Genomic DNA, 27,379 nt, shown 5'->3' with positions numbered 1-27,379 from the left:
ACTTCTGGGCCAAACTGCACATTTACGAAGACTCTCGTTCTTGTATGGGGCAGCTAACATTTACATTGAAGGCGCTTTCGGAGTTGTGGCTTTATGGGGAAGAAGGTAAAGGAAGTACCAATCATTGCCAAGTGTTAGTTTTGGTGGCAAAAAGTCAAGCTTTTAAATAGCAACGAGAAGAAAAGAAAAAAAAAAACAACAACTAAAATTTTGTGCTATTCAGAAAAAACGACAACAACGGGGTAATTAAACAACAATGTCCTGTTCTATTCTGTACGAGGGGCTTTCCTGGGGTCACCTGTGCCGTAAAAGTGAAAAAGGCGTATTTTAGAGTTTGTTGTCCCCATAAACTAACACACTACTCATTGCGATGCCAAATAATTTCTTTCCAACCAAAGATAATGTATTGAAAGTTTGGTTTTGGCTTAACGACTTCAGGATGCGGTATTGCTAAAGCTTTGATCAGAATACTCGCAGCGGTTCAAAAGTTGATCACCAAATTCGAATGCCTGCTCAAACGCGTAGTACATTACGTATAATGATTCTGAGTATATTTGCGGCATGCTTCCGTCCGTCCTATTCATCGTTTTAGCGATTGCCTTCATAGAAGTGATTGTGGCACTCGTGTTGACGGGCTCTTCTCTTTCCTTGAGGCAGTGGCATTGTAAAAGTCGATTTTAAGCTTGTGCTTTTTGAGTGTGTTCGCCAATGGCACCTGTCACTCGATTATATTTCGTCACATCATTCTTGTGTCCTTGAAAGCACCTGAAAAGAGTGTGAAAACGGGAAGGCAATGTGGTTAATCAGAAGGGTATTCCAGTTGTCTACTTTGCACTGGGGTATGGGAATGAGGAAAGAGGAACAGCATGAGGCGCGCCATCTCATCTGTCGCGGCGTCCTCAAGTATCGAAACAGTGTTTGGTAGGGAAGGCTTCCGGTGTAAAGAAACGCTCCTGAAGGCTCTTTAGAGGCTACTTAGAAATCCGCATAAGGCCTCTCTGCCAAAAAGACTTTTTATTCCTGCAGAAAAAAAAAAACAGCAGAAAAAAAAAAAGAAGGTGGACCTTTAAAAGACGGAAGCTTACGGGATCAAAGCGCAGTCTACTGTAAAATCAAAACCACCCAAAAAAGAGTATGTGGCCCGCGTTACTCCTCATAAAAGGAATATCTGCTTTACTCTCGTGTACGGAGAGATATTTAAGGGGATCAAAGGAGTAAGCATTTTACTTCTCTCAGGACAGAGGTTGTTTTTCAAGTATATGTCGGCTCACTAGGTCACTGAGGAGTTATCGTGGCATCTAACAGCCCTGCTAAATACTCCTTTGAGAGTATTTGGCTCCCTCCTTTGAAGTAGCTTAAACAGGTAATTTTAGCAGTAATCTTTACTGCTATAATGTGACATTCAGGATGCGAAAGGAGAAACAATTCATCAGGGAGCTCATTTTAAATGCAGCACTTCCACACAAGCCTGATTTCAGAGCTTTGTGTTCCTTAGTGAATGCATCAATGTAATCACAAACACTGATTTCGATTAATGCTTTTCTTGCTACAGAGCATTTCAGCCCAGTATTTGGCAGCTGGCTTTGGAACTTTGCTGAGGACCAAAGGTGGAATGCCTTGACCTGCGCTCATCTTCTGAAATTCATGAAAAGGAATAGCAGAAATGGCACACTTTAACCGTGGAGGGCACCTTTGAGTCATTGTTTGTCGACATTCAGGCATCTCTTGTCATTAGATCAAGTCAAGGGAGGCACCTTCTGCAAGAAAGAAAAAAAAAACACTAAAGCAGTTTTATGAAAGAGCACTGAACAAAGGTAGAGGGGGAAGCCTCAGTTCGCAAGTCGAGCCAACGTTTCGACAAGTGGACTTGTCTTCGTTCGGACAGCGCGATCATCACTGGCGGGGGTTTAAATACGCTTTTGCTTTCGAAGCATAAAAGCTAGAAAGGGGAGAGGGAGGAGGATGGGTGAGAAGAAAGGAGGTTAAGAAATTAAAAAGAAGTTTCTTCGGTATGTATTTCGCATCCTGGAATCGGTGACCCTGTGACCTGAAAAGTAGTTGCACACATATAAGCTTGCATAGTATTAAACGGTTCAATTTCAGTTTCATTCAAGTGCAAATAAACCAATTAAGCATATATTTTAGTGAAACCGCCATTGTTGAAATTATGTTTTTACGATGAGCGATTAGCGCCAGTACTACAATAACCAAACTACTAACATCTGCCCGTTCCTAGTCGGCTGAGAGGTGCTGAACACGTTTCTCAGGGTATTGGAAGGTGCACAATCGCTTTCATGTCCATTGGTGCGATGCGGCGAATTGGAACAAGCGTCGCTTACGGGCCTTTTACTTGGGCACAATGAAAGTAAAAAACAAAATGTTGTTACAGACGCACTGGTACTTTCGCATTGCTTTTGGCTGGTTTACTACACAGAAAGGAGCAGTGTGACTGTTTTTGCACTGCAGGTTTTATTTAACGAGTTCCTCATGCGTTCTAGGCGAACGTTTAAATTTTAACTGAAATTATACCACGCCTACTGAAGACCCGCGTATTGCACATATGCAGTGGAAGATTGGGTAACTCGCAGCGGCGCGTTGTTAGGGCGTCGTCGTTTCGCGTACACGTCGCGGGGACGACGAGTATAGGGGGAGTTTGAAGGTTCATTGTACATTGTAATACATTTCGTGTCCGCTACGGCCCTCACATCCTCATTTCCAACCCGACTTCTATTCTGTTTTGCCCTCGCATTCGCGGCCGCAGTCTGTCGACTGGTTTATATCTTTTTCAGGAGTGCGTGTTGTCGGGCTGGTTGGTTCTTCATAATAAAGACGAAGTTAGCGCAAACACTTGGACGAAGACAGAAGAAAACACCCTACTACGATTGACGAGCGCTACTTCCAAATGCTTATTGGGGTGTAGGACAAGGAATGTATAGGGAAAATATGAGCATGCGCAGACAGTAAAGGCACACATGTCACGCTCATATTTTCCTTTATATTCCTTGTCCTACACCCCAATAAACAGTTGGTAGAAGCGCTTGTCAGCCGTCGTAGGGTGTTTTCTTTCTTTTGTCTTCGTCCAAGTGTTTGCGCTAACTTCATCTTTATTTTATCTTTTTCTTTGTTGCCTTCTCGATATTGGCAGTTTGAACAACAGTACGAAAGACTTCGCAAACCGGAAACTAAGAAACTCAGTGGAATGGGCTAATTTTTGCAATGAGGCAATATTGTGCCATTGCATTCCTTCTACAGAAAGTAAAAATAAATTTTCAAAGTACTTGCTTTAGTGACCGCTGTATAATTTGACTCCACGGGGCGACGAGAAAACTGTTGCACCTCGGCAGCCCCCACATTCCTTGCGAAGATCGCAGCCTGTCGCTGCACAGTGAATAAGAACTGGCATAATTGCATATGCGTCAATGGCCTAACCAATATATCGAGCATTTTCATTGACTTTTCAGTCGTTGAAAATGCTGGTTATGCGGGTTATCTCGGCCGCTGCACGTAAAGTAGCAGCTAACGAACGAGGAGCCATGGTCACCGAGAAAACACGAGTCACCCGCCCATAGCCATTTCAACCCGTCGAAGCGGCAGCAGTCAACATTCGTCGGTTACGCAGGCTACACGCAGTTTCTTGGAGAAGTTTGCTGCACAGGTCGATGAAGCAGTCTTTGTATCACGGCAAGCGCGCTCTCTCTCTCTCTCTTTCTCATACACACACACGCACGCGCGCACACGCACACACGCACACACGCACGCAGGCACGCACGCACGCACACACACACACACACACACACACACACACACACACACACACACGCACACGCACGCACGCACGCACGCACGCACACGCACGCACGCACACGCACACACACACACACACACACACACACACACACACACACACACACACACACACACACACACACACACACACACACACACACACACACACACACACACACACACACACAAAAGCGGCTGAAGAGCAGGCGGTGGCAGGTATCATGAATGCCGATGCGTCGCACACCGCCATATTGGCTCCTCGCGGGTCGGCGGCGGCGGCGAAGCAGCTCGAAGCGATCCGTGAACTTGCTAGCGTCTTCAGAGGCACTCTGCGCGGCTATGCATTTCGACTTGAGCGTGCGGAAGAAATGGTGCCAGGAGCGTGCGTAGCTAAAGCAGCGCGCTGCCCCGGCTCCGGAGCTGGTTACGAGGGACAACGGCAACGCCGCAAAGCGCAAGAACGGGTGCCAAATAGCTGCACTCTAAAAACACATTGTCACCTGCTAACACGGCGAAGAGTGAGCTGTCGCCACGCGGCGGCCGAGCGCCAAGACGCTGAGGAGAGAGTTTTTAAAATCCTTTAAGGTCTGGAGGAGTATTCATGCCGACAAACTCCTGTTTATAGAAGGAGCATAATCATGTCGACTCAATTTTACTTCCTAATTTTGTGACAGTAATAAAAAAGGGGATGTCCTCATCTTAACTTCTGATGTGGAGTTTCATAATTTCACACTAAGAGTATAAAAGGCGACATCGACCATTTTTGCTCATATTTGAGCTTGTTTATGTTTACAGTGATGCTTATCTCCATGTTTCGCGAGTATGTACCGTACCGGACTACAGTTCGTGCAGATCGAATATAAACAAAGGTACGCATTATTCATGAAACCTTGTCGGATCAACTCCATATATGAGCATTTTGCTGGCTGTAGATTACTGGGCTGGCGTATAATGTTTTTTTTTTTTTTATTTAGATCGCGAGAAGTGATAGCAGATTTTGTTATATTGTTTTGAGTTAGTATACCACTGTAAGCTATTCACTACAGCTGCTAACATTTGCATTATGCTGTTTTTCTTATGTTTCCAGGTGAGTACTTCCCTTTGTTCCGCCGTCATCGGCAAATTCGCGTCATCAAAATGGTACGTGGCCAACAGCGACAACTTGCGTAACGCCTTGTTATAACACCCGCCATGCATAGGCTTTTTCTAGGCGGCATAGTTTCTCCTCGAGCAACGCAATATGGGACCCTCAAGCGCGTTCTCTCTACGAAGAGGAGAGAAGGCTTACCGCAACTGGCTGCATGCATGTTACCTCATCACTTCGTTGCTGCTGATGTTCATAGAAAGCCAAAAAAGAAAAACATACATCTGGAGAGTCATAACACCTACTCTATATTTTTGTACTAGGTATCCAACGCTACACATTTGACAAGAAAAAAAAAAATCAAGACCCCGCCAGGTATTGCTATAATATGCCGATGCAGCTGTGGTGCATGCAGTGGAGCATCTTTTAAGGCCTCATCTTATACTGTCTGCCTGCCTTTCACAGTACTCTTCCGAGCACGACGAAGAACGTCTTCGTTGTGCCGCCAAATAGTAGCCCGACAATGGCAAAATATTTGCTCTTTTTAAACTGGAACGCAGACCAGACTTGCTTGGCAGCAGCGAGCACGTAATTAGTTAGCATAGTACATATTAACCACGGTGGCTGCAGTAAGTGGTCGTTAAATTGGCATGTTAGCTCAACTGGATTGTGCCGGCAAATCTGGCCACTCTTTCTATTTCCGCTGACTGCAACTACCCAGTGCTTTACCAAATCAGCAGAAAATGTGCACTCTAAAAATTTCGAGAGCACTGTGGAATTTACAGTGCAGAAATGCGAAAGCCTAAGTGTTGCTAGTGCACCTGGCGCATCACGTTTGCTCTCATTATCATTATCAACTAAATGCACCATCATTATCATTGCTAATCTCATCATTGTCATTATCACTAATTGCAGCGTCATTGCCATCGCTACTATCATCCTCAACGGTAGACAAGGAGAATTATAATGTGCGTTTCACCATTCAGGGCGTGGCGCAGTTGGTTAAAGCGTTCGGCTGGGGATCCAAGGGATGGAGGCTCGATCCTGGTGGAGACGGGATTTATTTTTTATTTTTAACTATCATCCTCGCGATAGACTGGCCGATGACGTCACCAGGTGATGGCGTCACAATCACGCGGTCTTCCGCGGGATCTCGCGAAGAAGCGTGACACTTCTCGGGGCCGAACGGACAGGGTCATGGCCGCAAGTATGAGTCATTAAAGGCGTTTGCCTTAATACCGCAGAGGTTTGAGTTATAATTACAGAATCCTCTTCCTCAGCTTTTCTTTTCCACTGAAGCCTGCTGGCAGTGAAACTTCGAGCATATATATTTCTTTCTCGTTCTAATTCAATGCATACAGATTGCGCGCACATGGTCTTACCATGTGCTGGTGCGTACGACTCTCCATGGTCATTCGCGCGTCGCGGAGGTCGGAGCTCTGATCCGCGCTGCGCCGCCGAAGCCGTATCCAGATTCGCTGATCAGCGCGAAATCCTGGGCGCGACGCTCCATCCGCCCGCGGTGACGGCAGCCTACCGTGTCCGTGCACCGTGACTGGCGCTCCACCGCGTCTAGGATGTGGCTAGCCCGTATCAGGATGCCTGTTTTCCCAAAGCACGATAGGAGGCCGCGCCGAGAGAGGCTTGGGAGAAAAGCAGACGCGGAGAGAGATGCTAATAGAGCGCGGTCACGGCCCAGTTGCGTCGACGGCGCCGGCCAGGTGTGCGGGCTGCCACAAAGCCAGGCCCCGCTGGTCGTTGTCATGCGATCGCGGTTCGAAGGTCGCCGTCATCTTGCCTCCGCGCGGAGTAAGGGAGCGAAGACAAAAGATGCCTCGTCGACAGCGCGCGCTATGGAGACCAGCATTATTTGTGCGCCATTCCTGAACGGGCCATTTGTCGGCGGCCCGTGAGACGAGCATGTTCCGCCGGTATTCTCGACTAGGCGGCGATGTTTCGCCCCCCCGAGGGGGTTCACTCTGGTTCACTGACAGGCGCGTTGAAAGAACGCGAGGGCCTGGGAATAGGAAGAAAGAAAGGAAGAAGCGCGCATATAATGGGGTTATGTTTCTTCGTTTCACCGGGTGGTTTTGCTAGTTGGGAAACAGAGCGGGCCAGTCCTAATCCAAGATGGCATCGCGCCTGAGTGGAGCGAGCGGCTTTGCTGGCGGCGTCGAACAGACTGAACAAAACCAAAATCCTCCTGCGATTTGCATACGGTACAGTTTACGCTGCGCAGACATTCCCGCGAAACAACCGCAGTGTATCGGAACCGGCTACTCGACTATAATTTAGCTTCTATTCCGCCACAGTCGAGGCGGAAAGAGTTGATATTTGGTCTGGCGCTTGCTCGCGCTGTGCTCATCTGTCGCAACTGGCCCCCGGCGACAAAGTGGCGGAGAATTCCACATCTGATGGCGCTCCGTCTCGGTGCCTCGTAGAGCGATGACCCCTCGCTCTGGTCGGATTTGCCTCCAGCGGCCCTCTGTGAACCCTTTGTGTCGCCACTGGAAGTGCCGCACCATCCGCGACCCTAGTCAGTGAACCGAGGAGTTGTTTCTCTCGTGCCGCATTGCCAGCTCAGCGCATTGTTGCTCCGCCGACAGGTGCGCACCCAAAGCATAAACATGGCATCGGCTCAGCGTCCAGCCCAAAGAAGCCATTCGACCGTGGCCCATATTTCTGCCGAAAGCCCCGTTCGTTTACGCTCTCCTTGCAGCGGAAGAGATCCGAGGAAGAAGCGATTGGGTTCAGAGACACCATAATCGTGCTAGAATTCTCCGCGCATGTAGCAAATGGTACAGCTGCGCGAGTTTCTTCGGTTTTCGCGCTGTTGGGCCCCGTATATGCGCCGGGTGAAACTGAACTGCGTGCAAGCAATTGCGGCCCTTCCTCGGGAGGTGGCTGGAGTGATCCGAGCTATTGCGGGCGTACTCGAGGTTGCCAATATCCGCAGTCTCCGCTCGGCCGAGCAGAAAGGCCTATAGCACGCTGTCGCGCGTTGAAGGTATGCGCCTTTGGTCGTCCGGCTGAGCGCTGACGTCTCCCTGGGCGTACGGAGCAGGCGCGGATCCGCAAGTCGTGCGTCTTAATCGCTGCGCGGCCACTCCTCGTCCCCTGGACGCGACCGCCCGCCGCGTGGTCTCCTCGGCTGCGGCCATTCGATCTGCAGCGGCCGAGAGATCGACGCTGGCTCCTGCCATGTCTCACGGGGGGTACGCAGCCTCCCGCCGAGTGATGAAGTGACTCAGAGCTCCGTAGCAACGCCGCGGCGCCCGGTCTCACGCGATAAAATGCACGCGCGCATGGGTTGCCTCGAGTGTAGTACGCTGGCTCGCGGCGCCCAGTTCTGCGGAAGGCTTAGCATGCACGCAGTGTGGTCACCCACGGCGCCCTGCGGCTGCGACGGCCCCATCTTTTGTTTTTACTCGCTTTTCTTCTCCGAACGGGTATACGTTTCGCTCGGCATCCTATTTTTTTATTTCTTCTTTCTCGTCTAATTAAGTACGGCGCTGTAGCTGGATAAGTATCCCTGTCTGCTTCGGTGCCCAGACGTTGACTCGCCAGGCGCCGCGACCGTGCACGCGTGAATGCATAAGGACACAATTGCACGAAACCCGACGTGTTTTTGTTTTGTTTTCATTCATTCATTGTGGGGCATTCGTTCGCTAAATTTTCTTGTCAACTGCAGTTCCCGTTCGGTTCCCCGTGATAAAACTGCGCAAAGGACCGACACAGACGGATTTTATCTGTGTGACCTGCATCTCCTTTTTTTTTCTTTTCGCCCAGCAGCCGCTTTTCATCTTGCGGGATGACTGATGGTGCCATGTTCCGTGGCCTTTGCTACGAAATGCGCTGCGCACGCACACACACACACACACACACACACACACACACACACACACACACACACACACACACACACACACACACACACACACACACACACACACACACACACACACACACACACACACACACACACACACACACACACACACGCACGCACACACGCACGCACACGCGCACGCGCACGCACGCACGCACGCACATACACACATACACACACACACACACACACGCGCGCGCGCGCACACGCACACGCACACGCACACGCATACACATACACATACACACACACACACACACACACACACACACACACACACACACACACGCACACACACACACACACACACACACACACACACACACACACACACACAAAAAAAAAAAAAAAAACGCGAGAAAAGCAAGCAACTTGTGTTCTGTGCAAAGACTCCTCCTTCGGCACGTTAGCGTCTGTGGCGCGGGCTTCACTGCAAGGAGCTGATGCGCCACGGCCAAGCCAGCAACTCAGAGAGACAGTTAACACTTCCATCGTCTAGCTAGGCACCGGGGGCGTGCTATTGAAGGCTCCGTGAAGACACGCTGTTTTACTCGTCGAAATTCATGAGCGGCGGCGAGTTCCGGTGCCCGGCCTGTGACGACACCCCCGGCGAATTCAGGGAAGTAGTGCTCGCGACGCCGCTGCCAGGCATTCGCGGCGGCGACGCGCGAGGCGAGCCAGGAATGACATTTGCGCCAAGAAGCGGAAGCGGCGGCACTGTCGCACATGTGTCGGCGCTGGTCATGTGCGCTGGTCACATCTCTGCCGCGGCGTGTTTTCGAGGGGCGCGCCTCAAGCGCCTCCTTTGTGCGCCTGCTTGGGGCCGCCAGCTCGGATGACAAATCGTCGGTGGCGGCGGTCCCACATGAGCTGGATACATCAACGTCTGGCGCGCCCGGCTGCGGCCCACTGCAGTCCGTCAGTGCTTCTTGCGCTGATGAATGTTCGTCTCCCGGAGCGCGCAGATTTTCGTTTGAGAGAAAACCATATGTCAGGCGCCTTGCGAGAATTTCTTCTCCGGCGCATGCCTGCCTGGAAAGACTCGAGGCCCAAGGAGCGGCGTTGCGCGTGCACTGCGTTCGGAGCCGCTTTTTCGAGGCCGCGCATCCGCCGCTGGACTGCCCTTGCCTTGTCGAGCGCTAAGGCTCTACGAACGTCGAACACTGCGCCTGACCAACCGCTGGCGAGAGCTTTCGAGTAACTGAGTGGACTTCAAGCACTCACGATTTATGCTGCTGTGTGTCAGCTGTTTGTTGGCATCGGCGGATTTTGACACGCACATATAAAAATAAGTTTAGGACATCAGGCAGCAGGTGCGTAAGACCAAGATGTGTTCGCTTACATGCAAGAGAGCGTTTGTCATTTTATCTGTAAAGTCGTAATTAAACATTTGCCGGTGTCTTTCTTCTTCTTTTTTTTTTTTTTTGGACGGTGTCGAGAAACGAAAGGTATGCAGTTGTGGTGCGTACAATTATTAAGCATTCTCAGACTGTGCATGTGATGCAATGGGGCGTGTACGTCGCCTAAATAAAGCTTAGTATAGGACGCGCTCTATGGCAGAGAAGTAATTGTAAACAAGGTGACTGCGGCGGTGTCGCAGTGGTTACGACGCTCGACTGCTGTTTGCAAGGATGCGGGATTGAATGCCGGCTGCTGCTGCTGCTTTTCGTTGAAGGCGAAAGGCACGGTGCCGGGTGCTGTGCGATGGCAGCACGTTGAAGAACCCCAGTTGGTCGAAACCTCCACTACGGCGTCTCTCATAGCCTGATTTGCTTTGGGACATTAAGCCCCATAAACCAAACCAAAGGTTTTCCATTGCAGCAGATAAGGCTTAGAGAAGTAACTTCTGTCACTAGACAGCTCGCAAGGACATCGCTATATATATCGGCATCCCGGTATTCGGTCCGTATCATAATGCGTTCGAGCGTTATCTTTGCCGAGTCTAAAAGTTGTTTGACCTACGTCGCTTAAGTACGCCATCGTATAAATTCATAAATTTTAGGCAATGTAAACGCGATTTACGTCGATATTTTGCATACATCTGGTTCCACCAATGCACATCGATCGTATTCGTTGTTCAGAGCTATTACAATTACGCGCGATATTATGTTCTAGCAATGCTCTCATGTGTTTGTGCACGAGGCGGAATGTGAGCTAAACGAGACAGCCTCGAAATGCCCTCTGTTGATGGAAAAAAAAAATCAGCTTCGGTGCTCTTGAAACGCATTTTTGAAATCACCCAGCCAAGCATAGCTCACCTACATAAGCGTATACGTTGTACGTGCCGCAGCTGTCTATATACTTAATAGCACCCACTCTTCGTATAGGCCTCGGCATTCACTTTTGCGAATGGCTTTTAAAAGCAGCTATACCTCTGTTTTGAGGTATGAAAAGTCTTGCCAACGCGACCTTTCACTATGAGGATTTTGGTGTCCAGGCTCGTCATGGGTAAACGAAAATATATTCAAAGTACACGTATGCCTGTGGTCTCAGGATCTAATGTTCAGTTGCCAGTAGCTTGTGGTTCCTGGTATTAACGAGTGCTGCGTATTTGAAAGGCCTCTGTGGCCCCTTCGACGTTAGATTAATTGCGGGGACGTTAGATTAATTGCGGGGTTAAATATCGCGAACTGATGCTCGGAAAACGATGGATGCCCTAGTGGGAGGCTCCGTATTAATTTTAACCTCTTCGGGTTCTTTAACGTGCACTAGCATAGCACAGCGTACGGGTGACTTCGACGTTGCGCCTTCATCGAAACGGGGCCGCCGCAGCCAGCATATGACACCCGTGACCTTGAGGCTTGTATCTGGATTCTTAGAGCCACTGCGCCACAGCAGCGGGTTCTCGGCTACTTAGGCTTCCGCTTGCCTCCGACGTTTCTTCGCCTCAGCTTCGACGGCACGCACTGCAGAGTCCTGATGCTGACACCTCTTGGTCTCACAGGCTGCGCTGCAAGAGGTCTTGTCGGCGTCTCCGCTCTCTTTCCCTATCCTGAGCTTGGGCAGCACTAGCAATGTATTTGATTGGCGGATTACGCGCAGGGCCTGGGAGAGGGAACGCTACGCAACTGGCAGTTTTTTTTTTTTTTTTTTTTTAATGCCACTACTTACATCTTTGCTGCGGAAAAGCCAGAACTCTGGAAGAGCACGAGCAGCAGCCGGGCACTGAGCGAAGCGCTATTGTTCTCTTTTTACAGCGTTAGCTGTATTGCTCGCATTCTTGAAGGTTTTCTTTGGAATGGATTTGACCTCTAAAGGGAGATGTGACTACGACATCATATTTGACATACTGCCGCCGAGGGCCAAGTTGCTTCCCGTCTGCACACGTCACGCCTGCTTCAGCGCTCATCAGCATCATCTTCCACTCCTCGCTACTTGACCCCTCTCCCCACGGCACGCCTTCTCAATTTCCTCTCCAGGTCCTCTCTGTGGACGGACGACACTTACGTCATGGTCGAGAATTGAGCCACTAACAGCTGTCGCTGCAAAAATGAAACACACGGGCTGAACGTTAAACATCGCCTGACTTGCATTCACTCGGAGTGCTGGTATCGATGATCTGAGGCAGGCCCACCGACTGACGGAAGCGCAACGCCGCATTTTGTAAAAACAGTGGTCCCTGTGTGTGCTGCGCCTCTCCCTTTAAACTCGGTTATTTTCAGCCAGCTCGCGTATCGCGGTCGTTGGACTTGGACCAGCGGCCCGCGAGATGGTCTCGTCTGAGCGATGCGCAATGGTATGGGTGTGGTCGGCCCAGACAAAACAAGCCGCTCCCCGGCAAGACGCCGCCGCGGGTCTGGATTCCGACCGCGCTGCAGCCGGGGCTAGATGGCGGCGGCCGGCACGGCCCACTGGCGGGGGACATGGCCTAGAACGGGGAGAGCTCGTCTTGAGACAACATTTGGTCGGCGGCGCGTCGCTCTCAGTGGGGACGCGACGATCTACGGTCGTCTGGTCCGAGTTTTTGACGACCTGGCCGCGTCACGCTTGACGTGCGCTGATGCATGGCAGCTGAGCGTGCGGCGCCTTTGATGGCGGCCGCCGTGTGTCTCGGCGCTATAAAAATGGGCTTCTGGCGGCCGCCTTATCGCTCTCCTCTCCCGTCCGCCAACCGCGCCGAAACAAAGAGGACGCCTCGAAGAAAACAAAGTGGTGCGCGACACGAGCCGAATACGCAATTACACTCGTTTGGCACTTCCTCCGGGTCTGGCCTGTCCCACGCCTCCTGACGCACGGAGCGGGAACGCCACGGCGGCAGCGTGGGACCTTCGGCGATCGCCTTCCTTTTTCGCGTCGTACAGTGACGGCCTTGGTTCTCTTGACATCCGCCGAAAAGAAGAAAAGGATTATCGTCTTTCTCCGTCGTCTTGCCGAGCGTATATTGCTCAGGACTGGGCTTCTGCGTCGTTTCTTTTTCTTTTATTTATTTATTTATTTATTTATTTTTTTTTTTTTTTCAATATAGGGGACAGGCAATTGTGCCGCACCGAGGTTTAAGTCTCGGTAAATCTCTCACTCGATGCGGTGCCAACCACGCAAGCAGTCTGCCGCGGTCACATGTGGTCAACATGCCCCTTGACATTATCCAGCGTGTGATGACTTATCTATGTGACCTCGGCCTGAACCCCGCTCGGAATACGCGGCGTTGCACTTTTCTCATCATATGATCTCGAGACTCGTTGTAACGCCATATTTTGTTCAGTTGCACGGAGTGTTGCTGCGATGAAAAAAAAAAAAAAATGCCATCACCAAGTATGTGTAAGTGCAAAGGATAAATGTTTACTGCATCGAATGTTCGGGGAAATGTGAGCTGTGGAAAAAGTACTGAATCGCGTGCAGCCGTTTACCTGGGCCACCAAAGCTGTCCTCAGTAGTGTTGGCCCTGGTGGCAACACCATTGGCCATGGCGAGATGACTATGAAGAGGGCATGCAGGCTATTAATTCTATCAAATTTCGACTAGTCACGCAAATGTAGCCAAAATAGACTTTCCGTTTAGAATAGTATCCTGCCTTTTATATTTGTTCAAAGGACCCTCACACTGTTTTCGTGTCTGATGTTTTACAGTATCATTGGAGTGAAGCGATGTGGCTCATTTTGTTACCTTCCTTCATATAAAACAATGTGTGATATATGTGACTCGAACGGACGGCGACTAGGGTTCGAAAATGAATCTTCTAGATCAAGCGAGAACGAACGAACGTTATTGTAGAAAGCACATTTCCAAAGTCGGGGTAATATGCTCTCTTGAATTTGGCGAAGCAATACACTATCTAGGTTAGACTCTGGGTATTTGATCAACACCTGTGTAGCCCTTAGCGTAGGATGCAACTGCGCTTTTCCTATGTCTGTGCCCTCGGGTGAATTCACTAGCAGCATCATTGAGATTGTTCCTTAAGCAGTATACAGGGTGTTTCACTTATTCGTGCGATGCGCGCTGGTAGAGGCAGCTGGCGCTTTCTGCGGCCGCTTATTAAAAAGAAAAAAAAAAAAAACTCCGTTTCATACATCAGGTGCAACGCAGCGAAAGCTACGCAAGTAGTCCGCAAGAAAAAAAAAAGGAGGCGTATCGCTACACGCTCGTTTTGTGGCCGAGAGGTTCCTGCAGAAACGGGCTCTATTCCGAGCATACACGTTTGCAATAACTTGCTTCGCACGCCTAGACATCTTCGCAGTGCGGATCTTAGAGAAAAATGCGTACCGAAGAACAATTTTCTCAAAAAGAGATGCGCAGCGCGGAGGGCACAGCCAGCGCCATCTAGTGGCACAGCTGGCAAGGTTGCGGGGCAGCGAAAACGCGACACGAACGAAAACGACATAAAAAACATACAAATTCACCGAATCCGATCCTTTCTCCCTAAAAAAGGTGATCTTTATGAAGTTGATTGCAAATGTAAGGTGTATTAAGCTTGCAGACAGAATAACTATTATTTCCTCTCGTCAAGAGCAGGCACTATTTTTCATCGCGGATGCGGAGAGCGCGAACAAGAGCTGTAGCTTTGGCAGTGTTGCACTTGATGTATGAAACGGAGTATAGTTTCGCTTTCGCCCAAGTGCAGCCCCAGAATTCATCGTGCTGCGGCGGCGACGGCAATGGAATTCTCGAAACTCTAAACATTGACGTGAATACTACTGACAGCGGGCTGCAAACCTGTCAAAACATTAAGAACAAATACAGCAAACGTTTAAAGGTAACCAGTTGGTATACTGGTTGGCACGTATTAGCTGTGTTCCGGAGCAGAGCACCGCTGACGATGCTACACTGAAAAAAGGTATCTTATAGCTCGAAACGATGAAAAGTGCGCAAAACATTAAATGAAGCGCATATAAGAGGAGATTCTGTGTCTTGAAAAGCTCGTTGGACCATGCTGCGGGTATATTGATGCCCTATATTTATTGGCCCCCACCACGGTGTCCTGGCACTCCTGAGCGAATAGTCCATCGTTTCATGCGCTCGGCCCACGAAAATAGCACGCAGAATAAGGTGTCTGTTCTCTTTATTTTCTTTTACGCCGTGATGTTTTATTTAAAAGTATACGGCTTTTTCGTGCTCCTCTTCCGCCTTTACAGTTCCAAGGTTTATCTATACGTAACTGCTTGCTGCTTGGCTAATTGACGAATGAAACGTACATCCATACTTTCCCTGCACCGCCTCCGACCAAAAAAAAAAAAAAAAAAAGAAAAAGAAGAAGAAGAAAAAAGACACTGATTTATCCTCGATTCTGAAAACCAATCTTTGGTCTCTCTCTCTCTTTCTCCCTCCCCCTCTCTCTCTCTCTCTCTCTCTCTCTCTCCCCCTCTCTCTCTCTCTCTCTCTCTCTCTCTCTCTCTTTTTTTTTTTTTTTTTTTTTTTTTTTTTTTTTTTTTTTTACTTTGGCTCTACCTATATACGGGACGCGTTTTTCCCGGCGCTGGTGCGGTTTTTTACTCCATTCGGAGCGTTATAGGCTTCCATTTATTCGCTCCTTAGTTTCCAGGCAACTTGATCATATTCTCTCTATGATGGCAAAGAACCTTTGACTGGTCGCTGCCGTCTGCGTTTGAAGAGAATCGAGTCCAAACCGCTGCAGTTGCAGACGACCTAAAGCAGCACTCGCGGCGCAAGCAGCCTCGGTTCTGTCTCCGATCTTTGTGTACTTTAGTCCATATCCAGCGTCCCACAGGAATTTAGGTACACGAGCAGCGTGTATACAACCTTCCTGGGTCGCTGGTTGCGACGGCGGTATAGCTTTCTGCCCCGGCGCACCGAAGAGAGGCATGCATTCCCGTGCTTGTTACCAAGGGGCCGCAGCAAAGGCGGCGTAATTTTTGCACACTGTATTCTTCCAGCAGGGCTGCAGTCGGGCGCCTGAGCAGATAAGTGGGCGCGCAGGATAACGGGAGAATGTAAATCGGCCTGCGCTTTTGCGCGCTTCTCCTTCTTAGCTCCTTTCACGTGACCCAGCTTTTCACCGCGTTTACCTTCCTTTCCACACAATGGTTCCATACCAGGACAACGCAAGTGGTGGTGCCTTCGCGCCCTCACGCTTCCCATTTGCTGGCACGATCGAGTCTTTCGGATAGTTTCGGATAGTTGAGCAACTTGTTGCAGGTTTCGCTGCAATCATTTGGCACTTCTATACATATACCGCAGTGCTTGTCAAATCTTATGCTTTAAGCGTGACGCTACGCAAAACTTGGTAAAAGTAGCGTGTAGCTTAAACAACAAATGTGTATGTCGTTGAAGGCGCTGCCTTTTAGTTCACTGTAATACATTCAACTGGGTTCATAGTGGTTCTAAATTATGAAACCTAAATTTTGCGCCGCCGTTTTAAAAGGATGTGCAGCTCAGTGCTACACTGCAGGTTGAGGTCCTATTTAATTCGCTCATGACGGCACTCGCGGGGCGTTATAGAAACGGCAGAAATAAAAATATTGTGCTTAATGTTTTTCCTGTTTGTATGTGTGTTGGGGGAAGGGGGGGGGGGGGGCTACGTCTTCGTCAACTATGCAGAGAATACACAAAATTTGTATGTCAGTTTCGCGCACAGAGCTACGCCCTCAGAGCAGACGATGGAGCCGCTAACACGTACGTGGTATCGGCTCCATCGTCTGCTGGGAGCGCATGTCACCTAAGTTGTGGGGAGAAATACGGCTGTTATGAACTATTTAATTAAAGAGCACTGCAGCATATTTTCTTCAGCGCTGCCATTCGTATACACACTTTGTAATGAAATTCATTAAACGAGAATCAGAGGCACAAAACTGCACTTTTAGCTCTTATAAGAATACGATGGACGCCGAGGGCTCCTTCGAAGTTATCCCAGGTCGTGCCTGCCACGTGCACTTTTATGAATGGTTGGTTCTGATTGTCTGCCGCTATCCGACTTGTTGCAGAGTGTTTCAGTACATCTTGTGTCACTGAAAAACTGTTGAGATAGGAATTCGGAGCCTTCGCTGCTGACCGACTCATGCGCTTCGGCGCTCGACTGCTCCAAAAATTGTGACGTTATTTTATTTATTTTTTTTTTTTTTGCGTCGGACCGCTTATTGCGGCTGCCATAAGAGGTAAGCGGTTACGATAAAATGCAAGAGCTTATGTTAAACGTTTTTGATGTCTATGAACTATAGGGCGTATTAACAATGAAAACCTGAAAAACCTGAAGATTGTGCTTAATCACCTGGTATGCCTGCTTAAAAAAAAAAGAAAAAAAAAACATCATGTCGAAATTGTCCGTCCAGAGATCTCCTATATGGTGTCCTTCATTGGCCTGGTTCACATTGGGGCGTTAATTAAACCCCAAATATCAAACCAAGTCATTTGTGTGCTTTTATTGTACGCGTGCGAGCTGTTTGCCTTTTTGTATCCCCTAATCCCCATTTCGGCTAGCCTTCCAGCATTTTTTCTCTCCGTCTCTTGTCTACCTCTCCGTCTAAGATTCGGGCCAGGACCTGTAGGCGGAAATCGGTCAGCATTTCTACGTTCCCGATTAGCCAGCCTTCGCTTCGCTGTCCAGGCGTCGTCGCGGTGTGACGCGACGCCCAGCAAAGCGTCCGCTCCACGTCGGCGACGACGCGGGTCGCCCGTGGGGCGCACATGTGGGACCCCCGTCCGATAGCGACGCCCGCCTCGTCCTTCGGTCTCGCCGTTTTGTCGACGTCGCCGCGACCCGCGTCTGCAGCCGAAGACGGCCCTGTTTGCCTTGAGACGAGCGGAAAGAGGAGGGGAAGTGCACAAGAGAATGCCGAGCTGTCGACTCGTGGTGTGGGCGGCGGCAGCGGGTCAAGTTGCTTTGTCAAGCGTCTCTCGGAACGAGCTCTGCTGCAGCGGGCCACCGCGAACAATGGCCGTAATGAGATTGTAATGAAATGCCTCTCACGCGTTTAGTATGCAAATAGAAGTTTGCAACAGTCTTCACGCGGCGGCAGCGGCCGGCGACGGATGGCGGGGTGACTAATTTGCCCCAAGACGAGACGGACGAGCACCCCGATTGCGTCCCCGGTACAAGACACCGCGGGACGAGAAGTGGACTGCCGCTGCTCGACCGCGGTGCCGATAGATGCCTGCAAAGCGAGGCACGTCCCGCCGCTCAGTGTCCGGTTCTGCGCGGCCCACTGGGCACCTGTTGCGCTCATCGACCCCGCGTGCAGTCAGCCGAAATGTAATTACTACTGCCCGCCGCTCGCAGATCGCACGCCTCTCGTCACGACGCGCCAGAAATATCAGTGCCCTAACGCTGAACCGAGCGCATCCACTGCCACTGGTGCGCACTTTCGCACTAGTCACGTTTGCGCAACTAACCCCGGAAAAAAAGAAGAGACAAGCTCAGCACCTTGCTGATGGTATTTTTTTTTTTTTTTTTTTTTTTTTTTTTTTTTTTTTTTTGCAGGGGCGCCCTGCATAATGCAGGGCACCCCTGATTTTCTGCGTCTATAGTTCTATAGAAGATTGATGTATTGCTTTGCCATTTCAAAATTTAAGTTCTAAATTTAATAAACAATTGTATCACTACCGAAAAAAAAAAAAAAACTTAACGGTGAGCAAGTTTGACAGGCGGAAACGGTGTATAAACAGAATGCGAGTTTGGCACAAGATTTAGTAGAGGAATTCATCTTTTTTAAATAAATACAATGCGAATTGGCGGATCGAGTATAAATTATACTAAAAATTACAAGGGTTCAACGCTGCTGAACCAAATATTGAGCGAAAGCATCAGCTGCAGGTGACCGAGCGTTCGTCTTCTCTTTTTCTTCTTCCTCAGCCCACATATAAAGCCCTGCTTTAACCAACCAATATGAAAGTGTCTTAGTGGCCTATAAGGGTAACGTGAATGCCAGGGTGCTAGCAGGCTGATTCTGACATAACCGTCCCATGTGAAACGAGAGACCCAAGTTGGCAGCTCCTGCCAGCCCGTGTGTCACGTGGGGTGTGACGTCACAGCGTCACGCGGGTAAGACGTAACTGCGGCCATGTCACGCGAAGGCCTGAAAGTGCGAGTAGTATTGCTTTCGCAATAAAAATGTAAGATGTAGTTTCTAGAAAAGGTCCGTGGGTCGTCATCCGCCAAAGAAAGGGTGGATTTGGGAGTGGATGAATTGGAGGTTTAAATTCCGCTTACCAAAAAGGTTTGGTTTGGAGGGTTTAACGTCCAAAGTGACTCAGGCTCTGGGGAAGGCCGTAGTGGAGGGCTCCTGAAATTTCGACCACCTGGGGTTCCTTAGGGCACTGACACCCCACAGCAAATGGGTGCCTTGCTTTTCACCTCCATCGAAAAGCGGCCGCCGCTGCCGGGATTAGATCTCGCGTTCTTGGGATCAGCAGTCGAGCGCCCTAACCACCGAGAACATGAAGGAAAGCGAGGGAGGAAGGCGACCAAAGACGTCCAAAAATGAAGAAGTAGAACGAGAAATGATGTGAATGATGTTACTAACAGTTTACGGCTATATTTTTTTTATGTAAGCGATTACACAGGCTGTCGATCTAAAGCGAATTGTTTGCAAGCGCGCTCGAGAGAACGAGACAAGTATGGAGCAAGAAGCTCCAGTGGCTCGGACTACCATCTGACAGCATAGTTACAGTGCCTATGAAGCGTGTTGCGTGATTTTTTTTTTTTTTTTTGGGGGGGGGGGGGGGGGCATTTTACTCTGCTTCAGCCACTACCTCTGATTCCGGGTATTCACGTCCCGTATACGTAATACAGACACACGCGTAGTCCTCGCGGTTAGAGACAAAAATTTGCTTACGCGACCTCTGAGCGCATGCGCCCTTGGGAGGAGGAAACGGGTGTATAGAGCGGTTGCCTGTCTTCCGTACAAAGCTCTTCTTTCCTGAGAAGCCGTCTCAAAGCTGCGTGTGCATTAGAAACTTTGTAATCACCATCATACACATGATGATGGCAAGCTTCATTACGTATACGCTGCAGAATGAAGGCCGCTGCAAATCGCTGATATCCAATTATCCCCGCCTCACAACAGCCACAGCCAATGTATGAAGCTAAGCTACAAATTTCATTTTTGTTCGCACGTGAATTAGGGCGATTAATTTGTCTCGTCTTGGTATCCACTCTGTTGCCCTAAATAATTATCCCTCCTCAGACCTCTTACTACCGTGGCTCGTCTATGTACATATGTTCTCCTCTCAATTTCCGCTAATATACATTAGAGATTTAGCTTACCGTGATCCGCAATCGTGATCCTCTACCGCGCGTGGGCGGTGCGCACAAGCTGATTGGTCCCGACGCAGCAGGTCTATGTGCCGACATCCCGTATGTGGCGCCATCTATCGGCGTCAAGGAGATCTGGGCATGCGCAGTGGAACGCGCGGGGACAGATCACGGTAGGCTAAACCTCTATTATCAGCTCGAGTCCATTTTCCGAGAGACTGCACTCTGCTCTCTTTATGTCTCAACCTTTTCACAGTCGTAGCCCCTACGTTAGTTTTTAAAGTTCTTTCGTCAGCCTCCAGATTTCTGTCCAAAATAAACGCATACTGGCAGGATACAGGGGTTACATTGTTTCGTGATTAGTAGTGTCGATAAGCAGCCGCAATTCGATGGCACGTGCTTAAGTTCTGGGTGCCGTCGACAGAAACAGGGACTGCATAGTGTCCAGTCTTGCTGAAGCTTAATAATAATAATAATAATAATAATAATAATAATAATAATAATAATAATAATAATAATAATAATAATAATAATAATAATAATAATAATAATAATTGGTTCACAGGAAAGGAAAGGCGCAGTATTTGTCACACTTGTCCTGTACACCTGACCCACGCCGTAGAGGAAGGGAGGAAGGTTGTTGGAGTGAAAGTGGAAAGAGAGAAAGAGGAACCGTAGTGGAGGGCTATGGAGTAATTTTGACCACCTGGGGACCTTTAACGTGCACTGACATCGCACAGCACACAGACGCCTCTCAGTTTCGCCTACATCTAAACGGCGGTCGCGGGATCGGACCCGGGAGCTCCGGAAGACTATATTATACAATCCGTGTTTCTCCATAGTATGGAAGGTGTCACTAGGATATTTCCATGCAGGGGCACCCCCGGCCCGCCAAACCTCAGAGCGAATACCGAAATCTGAACCTCTGGACTCGGATCTATAAATCCTCGAAGATATCTTCGGATCATGTCAGCCCTAAAAGACCATTATTTCCTTCACTAATTCTTCCAGCAGCGCCAACAGGATATCGAGCTCGGAGATTCGCATCTCTTTTAGTGTGGTGCTAGCTTTAAAGCGTCCAGGTAAAGCCCAAACTTTATCATAATGCTAGTAAAGTAAAAGTACGCACACGGGTTGGATGGAGCCTGCATTGTTAAGAAATTTTCTCCTGCTACAGCGCAGTTCACAGGAGTAATGTGTTCTCTCTACTGCTTCGACTCAGAAAACGGCTATACTCGAACTATGCTGCATACCGCCGCTGCGTACTCGGCGTCAGGTTTATTTAACGCCAGCTTTGAGATTCTTAGTACACCTTGCATATATGCTCTCACAAAAAGCAGCGAAGTTGCTACGGTTGTATCTCCCCGAAGCGAAAGGGGAGGTTGGCCAACGTTGTTCAAAACGCGTCCAATCAAATGAACGGGACCGCCGCAAGCTCCGTGAAGTCCCAGATGTGCTCGCTTCGTCCTTCTGGTCCGTCTCTTCTTTTCGCTTGGCCCAAGAACTCTTTCATTGGGCTCGCTCAAGGTATACACGCGCGCGGCTTCATGCTTCCTTTACTGGAGCGCGCGCCATTCGCCAAAATGGCCAAGGCCTGGCGGTCGCGTGCTCTTAGCACGGGGTTCGCTTCGCGTCCCAGCGCGCACCATCCTGGACCGCGTTCGCCCCGATCGGCCGCTCACATTTCTCTTGCCGAAGAAAAACCAGGTGCGTGGTGTATGCGCCCGCGCTCAGGGCGCTGGCCAAGCTCCGGCCGGAGAGAGCGGGACACACACACATATGCGGCACGGGGTGATCTCTTAAAGTGGCCCCTCCCTTCTCTTCCGCTCCTTTTGTCCCGGCGAGAAAAAGAAAAATAGCGAGAGCAATGAAAATGGATTTGTCTGCTCGCCGGACCGCGCCGGAGGTGGGGCGGGGGGCTAGAAGTGCTGCGTTTTGAAATATTTGTGGTGTACCGACTCAGGGCTTTCGACTTCTGAGGATTTCCAGACTACAGCGTGTCTTCTCTCTGCCGTTCCGTTGCGAATGTCATTTTTGTGTTCTCATCATGAATGGCGCGATTCGTCCTGCAAATGTTTACCGCATGATAGGAGAAACCAGATCGCAATATATGTGCGCGCTCCTGGCTAGAATGATAAAACGTCAACCTCCCCGAAGGCTATTCCTCCCGTTTGTGTAGACCTGGTTGCCGCAGTTTTCTTTCTCGCTTTTTTAAGGGTTGTGCGCGCATTTGTTTTAGAAAGTAAAATAATTCGATTAAGGGCGAAGGAGTGACCCGTAACCGCTGGCCGCAGCTGTTTCCTGCCAAACATGGACGCGCCACGTAACTTCAGACAAATTACATGTTGCGCTGTATGTCGCGATTCAAGATACACAAGAAAAGCAGTACTTGAGAGTGCGCAGAAAAAAAAAAAAAACGGACTTCACTGGGCTCTTTATTCGAAAACAAACATCTGGTACCGGAATTAAGTACTATATAAAGCTGCTGGCAGCCCCATGGTAGGTTGTGGTATCCAGCCGCTAGCCGGTGCACTGATAAGTGCGTATATATGTAATGAAGAATGTATTACAGCCCTTAGGTGTGAGGCCAAGTCCATTTGCTCCCCAAGGCCGGCCATTTAGCCTCGTTCGCCCGAGTTCGCTAACGGGCGGGGGGGGGGGGGGGGGGGGGTCTGCGCTGCGTACTCCATCACGTTCCCCTCATACATGCCACAAATGCTCCTGAAAGACTGCGCAAATCCCTTTGGCCGCCTCCGTCTGATCACAAGCGCTGCGATGTACACGACCGTATTTAATGACCTCCATTCCAGCTTACCTTTAGTATAAAGGGACTATACTAGAAGAAAAAAAAAAAAAAACCATCTGATACGTTTGGGTGAGTTGGTTAGGCTGTCTTCAGTGCGAATACCTGTGCACTTTCGAAGGCAATCTTGGACCCATTCCTGAGTTCTTTTCACGGATATTTTTCCTCAAGCAGCGAACCAACATTGCGGAGTTTCCTACAGGCATCGAGGCAGGCGGAGAAGCATCGACTGCGCCACTGAGAGCGAGAACCGTGGACTACAGCTGATTTCTTTTTGAATTCATAGTCTGATTTGCTCCGTGCTTGTAATCTGGTTGGTCCTGTTGAGAATATTCTTTGTAGCTTTGCTCTGCCTTAAGCATATACCCATCGAAGGCTCCAAATTGTGTGGAATCGATCGGTAACATGCAGCACACATTCCGTGTCCACACCACAGCAGGGGGTCGTCGTTTTCATGATTTCTGTTGCTGTAATAACTCGCGAAGGTTTCGCTGTTTAGCACGATGTTGCAGGGTGCCCGTGGCGGTCACACTGCGATAGGGCAAAATGCGAAACTGCCACTTGGGCTGTGCAACGTCAGTGCACATTATGTTGAACCCCAGGGGGCTTTAGCATAACCTGTAGCTTTTCACTATTGCGTCTGGAATATCCCGCTCAGCATGTGGACGCTAAAGCCTACAAACTGCATCAATAAATGGCGCAGGTGTTGAAGAACTGCCTATGTTTTGTGCACGTTGACCAGGCTAACTTTGTCTGACAAGTTTGCTTTCCCTCTCTCGCTCCCCCCCCCCCTTTTTTTTTTCCCCTCAGCGCCTGGCGACGTCAGTGCACATAAAATGACCTCAGGCGGTTTAAGTATCCGGAGCACTCCACTACGGCGTCGCGTATTGTCATTCCCTGAAAACACCAGCAACGGAAGTGCCGAGTTGCGTTACTAAAAAATAAAACGCAACAAAAAGGAAGTCAATAAAGCTATATGTTTTTTGAGTATGTATTGCAGTGCATAAACTAAAATGCATACGCAATAAAATAGTTTGCCGGATTAAAATTGCTTGTAGTAATCCTCTGATCCTGCCAGTTCCGTTCGTCGCGCCATCTTTAGTGCGTTGAATCAAAACGAATAAGAGCGCTTTTAAACACCACACAATCGCTTCTGTGGCGCAATGGATTAACAGCACATGCCTGGTTGCAAGATGCGTGTTCGATTCCTGTAGGTATAACTTTTTCTTTTTAAATTCACAACACTCAAATCAATTACGGCCATATTTCTTGGGGTATGTTCCCCTTTAGGTTGCATAATATCATGTTTTTTTTGTTCTTAACAGCAGCAAAACCAGCCGCGATAGCATGTGACGGTATGATAACGGTTACACTATTCAATTACCTTCACCGTAATCAATTCCTGTCTTCAGTGAGTGTATGTTACCTTTATGTTGCGTTCAGCAACAACAGCCTTTTAACATGCTTTAAACGCTTTTTACGGATTTACTTCGCGGCGATTTTTAAAGTTAACTTATTCAACGTCGCAAAGATGGCGCGACGGACGCCACCGATGTATTACGCTCCTTACAGTAAGTTATTTAATCCAAAAACTATCTTATTAATATTGCATTTCAGTTTCCATCCTGCGTTTCATGCTCGAACAAAACGTAAGGTTCTGTTTTATTTTTTTTGTGACGCACCCGGCTCTTCCGTTACTGCAGTTTTCGGGGAACGGCAATACGCTACGGTGTCTCGCATAGCTGGAGTCGCTTTGGGACGTTAAACTCCATAGATCCAACCATCTTCGTCCCAACCAGTGTATGCGGCCGCCGCGGCTGGGTTTCGGTCGCGTTACCTCGGACTCGGCAGCCGAGCGCCGAAGCCACCGAGGCATCGTGACGAGTTTTATCGGCTTGAAGTGAGCATACTCTAACAGCCGAACTGTGAAATCTGACAAAGGTGACGCTGTGATTGTTAAAAGAAGGGCACTTTCAAATTACAGCCTCGAAAAGCATGAGACCTAATTCTTCTAGCCTATGTATTTACCCGGCTTTATTGGAACATTTAATGAGTCCTTTATGGAAAATTACACGTCTAAACGCGTTCAGTGTGCTTCAACGACGGCAAACTGAAGTTTACGAGTGGTGTAGTACTCCTTTACTTAAGTATGGTATATAGTGGCATTTCCCTTGCTTAAGTATAGTACTCCATCGGCTAAAATGCAGGAGGCGCTGAAAGCATTGACCATCCACCGAGTAATAGTGTCACTTACTCCGTTACAGTATCAGATAGCAGGCCCAGACGAAGACAAGTCCCCTTGTCGAAGCGTTGGCTCGGCTTGTGAACTGAGGTTCCCCCTCAGCACTTGTTCAGGGCTCTTTCTTACTGTGTAGCCATCATCTTCCTTTCGTTCTACCCTTACTCTGTTACAGTATTATAGCCCCTCGTGGCCTGTGCACAAATGCAACTTTAGAAGTATTGTACTTCCTCGCAGAAGTTGATTAGTACGGAAAGCAACAGCTGGTTTTTCAGAGGTAGGCATACATGGGGCAGCGCGCTTGTCTATAGAGTGCTGTGTTGTGGAGCAGGTAAGAAGATTAACGAAGTCACTTTGTTCTTTGCGTGCTTGGTTGATATGTGTGCCCGGCTGTGCTCGAGCGCAAATATTATCGGTGGAACTCCCCCTTTAAAATTTCGCTTCCCTTTGTTCGCAGAATACCGCTCGAAGTGTGCTCACCTTTGTGCTTCGGTGCCGAAGTGTAGCGAAGCTTTTGCGTGACGTATGCCATTTCTGCTCTGCTTGGTTTCGTTCCTTCGTGCGAATTCTGCTAACCCATTGTTTGCGCGCATTTTTAAAAAGGCGATGTAAACTGCGAAAGAATGCACGTCATTTACTACGTCTATGTTGCCGAGTTTCGTTCAAAAATTCAGATCAGTGCACACGCACGCGTGCACATGAACACACACACACACAGAGAGAGAGGGGGGTGGGGGGAAAGCGGGAGGGAAAGGGAGGGGTATAGTATGACGGGAGGCATACTGGGCCCACCTCTGGAGCGCTCAAGCAATTTTCTGCCTTTTTTATATGTATATTCCTTTTGTCTGCCCCTAAGGGAGTGAAAAATCAAGTGGGACCAGCCTTGGAGCGCAGTGTTTCGCATGGCTGAGTCGCATTATATATCATATGCGCCGAGAGCCACTGTCCTTCACGAGAGCAGGAACCGTGCGGAACGGGCTTTGTCTACACTGTTGCAATCAAAACCCCTGCCATGCTACTGCGCAACAAATAATCGCCATATTTCAATGACAGGCTGGAAAACTAGAAAAGAAGATGAGAAAAAGAAATGTTATGCAAGCGTGGAACTGCTATAGCATCGCTGGCCGATGGCAGTGTAAGATACACGGAAGTTACACGCGTGCCGCTTACGCGCTCGCGTCTCTCATGACGTGTATACCCAAGAGAGGGACTTGAAAAAAAAAAAAAAAAAAAAATGACGTATAGCGAGCTCCGCTCACGGCTTCATATCTCTGGCTCGTGTATCCGTCACAGTTAGCGAAAACGAGAGGATGAGGCTTATTAGGAAGTGTGAGGCGTACTTTCTCATTAACGCCCCAGCAGTGATGAGCCGTAGCCACTACAACCTTCGCATGCAGGTGTCGCTACTGTTCGAAATACCTCCGCGTGTCCCGCAATACGCTGAGAACTGTCACCCACGGTGGCGAAACGGTAAAAAGCCGGCAGGGCTGCAACGGAGCTCTAGTCCACTACGACGTGGACTGGGCGCGCATATCCTCCCGACTTTGTCCGGTGCGGCCACGGCGCGAGCGCCGCAGGAGCCGAGCGGCCGGCGGCGACGCGCCAGGAAGCGCTGCGTTCGCGTTATTAATGGTGCGCCCACGGGCCAGGGAAGAGCGGCCGTGGGATGCGGCTGGCCCAGTTAGGTGCTTTTTGTCCCCTTTTCGGGCGGCGTTTGACAAGCGCGTCGACTGCCGGCGCTGACTGGCTCCGCTTAGTATTCCGCCATCGAAGCGGCGGCCGCAGATACGTCCCGGCGGCGATAAAAGCCACCCTCTCTCCACGGAGAAACAAAGCGGCCGGAATGATTTTCGGTCGTCGCTGCAGTTCCGGGACCTGCTTGGAGGAAAAGCCGCCAAGTGGTTTATGGCGTCCGACAGCTGAGAGCGCTGCATACC

The 27,379-nt window shown here is 49.4% G+C and overlaps 1 protein-coding gene and 1 long non-coding RNA gene across 3 annotated transcripts in view; one reads left to right on the top strand and one right to left on the bottom strand.

The window, feature by feature from the left end:
- The window catches only part of LOC146205403 (protein tiptop-like), a 431,831-nt gene that overhangs the window by 255,660 nt on the left and 148,792 nt on the right, over positions 1–27,379 (top strand). The gene's annotated exons all lie outside the window — the stretch shown is intronic.
- Positions 424–25,704, bottom strand: LOC146205404 (uncharacterized). The gene is made up of 3 exons (XR_014703193.1): positions 25,458–25,704; positions 1,691–1,757; positions 424–765 (listed from the first exon to the last, which is right to left on the bottom strand). It is a non-coding gene; the product is annotated as an uncharacterized LOC146205404 (long non-coding RNA).

This window comes from Amblyomma maculatum, chromosome 1 (genome assembly GCF_055883805.1).
Source record: "Amblyomma maculatum isolate TAMU_Amacu chromosome 1, ASM5588380v1, whole genome shotgun sequence".
NCBI lineage: Eukaryota > Metazoa > Arthropoda > Arachnida > Ixodida > Ixodidae > Amblyomma > Amblyomma maculatum.
The sequence above is the reverse complement of the archived record's forward strand: the minus strand, read 5'-3'. Positions and strand labels throughout refer to the sequence as shown.